The sequence below is a fragment of the Nomascus leucogenys genome, chromosome 7b (genome assembly GCF_006542625.1).
Source record: "Nomascus leucogenys isolate Asia chromosome 7b, Asia_NLE_v1, whole genome shotgun sequence".
NCBI classification, from domain to species: domain Eukaryota; kingdom Metazoa; phylum Chordata; class Mammalia; order Primates; family Hylobatidae; genus Nomascus; species Nomascus leucogenys.
In genome coordinates this window covers 11,005,913-11,011,117 of record NC_044387.1, presented here as the reverse complement: position 1 = coordinate 11,011,117, position 5,205 = coordinate 11,005,913, and positions in this window count along the sequence as shown.

Sequence of the window (5,205 nt, the reverse complement as noted above, 5' to 3'; positions counted from 1 at the left end):
TTCCTCTGGGCCGGGTGGGCACTGCAGTTGTCCTGGGGGTCCCCTGTGTGTGTCCTAAAGACAGTCTCAGCTGGTGGGAACAGACACTTTTTTTTTCTTTTTTGAGACAGAGTCTCACTCTGTTGCCCAGGCTGGAGTGCAATGGCGCGATCTCGGCTCCTGCAACCTCCACCTCCTGGGTTCAAGCGATTCTCCTGTCTCAGCCTCCTGAGTAGCTGGGATTATAGGCACGTGCCACCAGGCCCGGCTAATTTCTGTATGTTTAGTAGAGACGGGGTTTCACCATGTTGGTCAGGCTGGTCTCCAACTCCTGACCTCGTGATCCGCCCATCTCAGCCTCCCAGAGTGCCAGGATTACAGGCGTGAGCCACCGCACCCAGCTGAACAGACACTTTTTGAGCTCTGCCATGGTCCCCTGTGGGGTGGCTGTGCAACCTCCATGTTAGATGGAGAGACGGAGGCCCAGAGATGGAAGGAGGCATGACCGCAGTCCTGGTGGCCAAAGCAAGGGCTCATGTTTTCTGACCACTCGCAGTGTCACGCATGCGTCAGTCTGACACCTGGGGGCTGGGACTGCTGGGACTTCTGGCCACACTCACAAAGCCCAGAAAGGTACCTGCTGCAGGTACTTGGAGTGGGGCTGGGGTGAGGGTTGAATTCCACAGGCTTGAGAAGTGGAGAAGATGTAGACACCCTACCTAGCCAGAAGAGGGCAATAGTGACCCACATGCCGTTTAAGATCAAGTTAATCCTTAAATCATGTCCTACGGTGAATCATCATCATCATCAGTATTTACAGACATTATTGATTAATCGCCTATTTTGTGCCAAACTCTGAGCTAAAAGACGTCCCTCCCCATTATACCCATTTTCCACGTCTGTAAAAGGACCCCACAGCACCTGTGAGGTCTGCTGCTAAAAATTAACCACCTGGATCTAATCCCAAGGCAACAGCACACAAACCGGAACTGATAGAATCTGCAACAAACTAGCTTCTCTCATATGCATGCATTTCTTGCAATTCTGTTTATTTGAAGTGTTTGCAGAAAAGCCCAACCCTGCATCAGTTTCACCAACCACTTTTCAAATTCCTATCCTGGAATTTGGATGGCCAAGAGCTTCTAGAGGCAAAACATCAACAGTGACTCAAATGTTTGTCATGGTGGCCTCCATATGTAGCCTGGTTTTCCCACTCATCCCAGCTGACCAACATGTGTGTGAGCCCAGCTGAGACGAGAAAAACTGCCTAGTCAAGTCCAGCCTAAACACTGATCCAGTCTCATGAGCTCAATTGCTGCTAAGTTTCTTGGTTTCTTACACAGCTTAATTGTGGCCATAGATAACTGGTACAGTTTGCTTTCATTTAATGACAACCTAAACTAGTGAGGCAAACTAGAAAAACCAACCCAAACCAGTGAGGCAGGCAAGGAATCACTGGCTTACTAATGGTAAAGTTCAGGGGTAATGTCGGCTTCAGGTACAGTCACATTGTCATCCAGCTCTCTTGTGGCTGAGCACAGCTCCACTTCCCAACTTGCATTGTCCCAAGTTTCAGACAAGTTTACCCCTCATGCCTGCAAGACGGCTGCAGCAGCTCCAGGCTTCACCACCTCAGCTTTACGCTCAGCACAAAAGAAACAGAGCTCCTCTCTCTCAAAGTCCTGGGTGTGGGTCTCACTGACTTGATTTAGGCCACGTGAACATCCCTGAATGCATCAGTGAGACTGGAGGGGCTTGGGATGGAATCTGCCACTTCATGTAGATCAATCAGAGCCCTGTGTCTACTGGCTGAAGAAAACGGAAGGTGGTTCTCCAAAAGAAATCTGGGGCCCAGATAGTACCTTTGGCACAGCCTCAGCTGCCTCCAACAGGCCTTTCACCAGCCACCAGCCCTTGGTCACCTCCCTCTCCTGGGTCCTCATCTGTAACACAGGACTGTCATAGGACAGACCTCCAGGGGTGATTGTGAGGACGCTCAGAGCTTGGAGCAGAGCCTGGAGCATGGTGAGAGCTCCATGAGTGTGAGCACTCAGCATCGTGGCCCCATCTGCACCTTCCATCTCCTTGCATGTGACGCGTGGGTCATGCCTCCTTTCCTGGGTCTGCTTCCCTTAGCCTTTGTGACTCATCTGTCTCGTGGCTCTCCTCTTCCTCCTCCCTCTATGACATTTCTTCCTGGTTGTCTTCCTGGTTCCTTTTTCCCCATGCACCCCTTCAATAAGGGGCCTCCCCAGGGCTTGGCCCTGGATCCACTCTCTACCTGCAGTTCTCAATGATTACCAAGGTGGAGCTGGCTCCATCTCTCCAGGGAGTCCTCTTTCCTAAGGACCCAGACCATGAAGCCCGCTGCCTGCTGGACGAAGCCCCCAGGTGTCAATGTCACCTCAAATACCATGTGGCCTAAATGGAACTCGGCTTCCTATAAAAATCTGAGCCTATAAATTCCTTTGTTTGTTTGTTTGTTTGAGATGGAGTGTCGCTCTGTCACCCAGGCTGGAGTGCAGTGGCATGATCTTGGCTCACTGCAACCTCCGCCTCCCGGGTTCAAGTGATTCTCCTGCCTCAGCCTCCCAAGTAGTTGGGATTACAGGTGCCCGCTACCAAGCCCGGCTAATTTTTGTGTTTTCAGTAGACATGAGGTTTTACCATGTTGGCCAGGCTGGTCTTGAACTCCTGACCTCAGGTGATCCACCCACCGTGGCCTCCCAAAGTGCTGGGATTACAGGTGTGAGCCACCCTGCCCAGCCAAATTCCTTTTTAAAAAAGACACCACCAGAGGGCAGCAGGTATTCTCTGGCCCAAACTTCCTCCTCTGCAAGGCCTTGCCTACAGGGTAGGTTGCCCCCCAGTTATTGGCCCAACCTGGCCCAGACTTGGCACTGCTATTAACTGTCACACGGGAGCCCCTATGGTGTAATTAGAACCTCCCACCTGTCCTGCCAGGCTGCCTTCTGAAGACCCAGCATGCCTCACAGCAGGCCCTGGTTAGAGCACTGGGCCTTCTAGAAGGCCACACGGGACAAGGCCACACGGGACAAGGCCAGGCCCTCATCCACATGAGTGTCCACAAAGTATTCAAAGGTAACAACCTAAACCGGGCTTGGTGGATCACGCCTGTAATCCCAGCACTTTGGGAGGTCAAGGTGGGCGGATCACCTGAGGCCAGGAGTTCCAGACCAGCCTGGCCAACATGGTGAAACCCCATCTCTACTAAAAATACAAAAATTAGCTGGGTGTGGTGGTGGGCGCCTGTAATCCCAGCTACTCGGGAGGCTGAGGCAGGAGAATTGCTTGAACCCGGGAGGCGGAGGTTGTAGTGAGCTGAGATCACACCATTGTACTCCAGCCTGGGCAACAGAGTGAGACTCCGTCTCAAAAAATAAAAAAAAAAAAAGTTTTAAAGTAGCTGGGTGTGGTGGCTCACAATGTGTTCCCAGCTACTTAGGAGGCTGAGGCAAGAGGATTGCTTGAGCCCGGGAGGTCGAGGCTGCAGTGAGCTGTGACTGCACTCCGGCTTGGGCAACAGAGTGAGATCCTGTCTCAAAAAACAAGAACAACAACAACAACTGCAAGACGAGACACATTTTTCTGCTTTCTAGGAGCTCAAAAGTGTTTGAGAGTAGGCGGGGTTTCCCAGGCTGGGCACTGCTGACACCGCAGGCCAGTTCATTCCTTGCTATGAGGCTGTCCTGTACAATGTAGGGCGCTGAAGCAGCGTCCCTGGCCTTCAGCCACTCGATACCAGTGGAATCCACCCTGACAAATGTGACAACCAAAAAATGTTTCCAGACGTTACTAAATATTGCCTGGAGTGCAAACTCACTGGAGGAAGAAGCGGACAGCTGTTGAGCCCCGAGCGTGTACAAAGTCGGCACTTTGCATACACTGCCTCATGGAATCCTGTGGGGGCGCTGCCAGCGCTCACTGGAGTGTCAGCTTTTCTCCCATGGAACTGAGTGATATTCAGAGCTGGGCCCTTCCATTTTCCAGCCCGCGAAGATTAAAGGGGAGATCCCAGGATTTAGGGAGATTAAGGGCATGAATTGCTCAAAGGCATGCAGCTCCTAACCAGGATTTAGGACCAGGAGCTCCAATACCCTTCTCATTGTGCTGCATTGTCTCCTAGTGGGCGGGCCAGGCACAGCTGTGACTGGCATCTCACTTGTTTTTCTTTCCTTTTTTTTTGAATCTCACGCAATCACCCAGGCTGGAGTGCAGTGGCACAGTCTCGACACACTGCAACCTCTGCCTCCAGGGTTCAAGCGATTCTCCTGCCTCAGCCTCCTGAGTAGCTGGAATTACAGGCACCCACCATTACACCTGGCTAATTTTTGTATTTTTAATAGAGACCGGGTTTCACCATGTTGGCCAGGCTGGTCTCCAACTCCTGACCTCAAGTGATCCACCTGCCCTGGCCTCCCAAAGTGCTGGGATTACAGGCATGAGCCACCATGCCCCGCGCTCCCTCCCTTCTTCCCTTCCTTTCATTCTCCCTTCCTACCTTCCTTTCTCTCTGTCGTTTTCTGTCTTTTTCTTTCTTCTTAATATTTTGGTCTTCTTGCTTCCAGTGGGGTTGGATGGCTTTCTTTCTTTCCTGTCTTTCTTCTTTCTTTCTTCTCACTGCACACCACGCAGGATTTGAGGCACTTTATACAAATACATAGCACAAAATGGAAAAGCCAATATATAAAAATTAGAATTGGCCGGGCGCGGTGGCTCACGCCTGTAATCCCAACACTTTGGGAGGCCCAGGCAGGCGGATAATGAGGTCAAGAGATGGAGACTATCCTGGCCAACATGGCAAAACCCTGTCTCTACTAAAAATATAAAGATTAGCCAGGCGTGGTGGCACATGCCTGTAGTCCCAGCTACTCAGAGGCTGACACTGGAGAATCACTTGAACCTGGGAGGCGGAGGTTGCAGTGAGCTGAGATTGCACCACTGTACTGCAGCCTGGGTGACAGAGCGATACTCCGTCTCAAAAAAAAAAAAAAAATTAAAATCATGGAACATTATAAAGATGAAAGAAAACTAAGCCTAGGAAATAAAATGAAGTGGGCAGTGCTAGAGGAACACTTTAGCGAGTATTCAAGGCACTCGGAGGAAAGGGGTGTGTCCTCTTCTCTCCCTTTGCAGATCCAGAAATGGAGTTCCAAAACAGCACAGGAAGCAGCCGAACTTTGAGGATGGTCACTAACGGAGGGC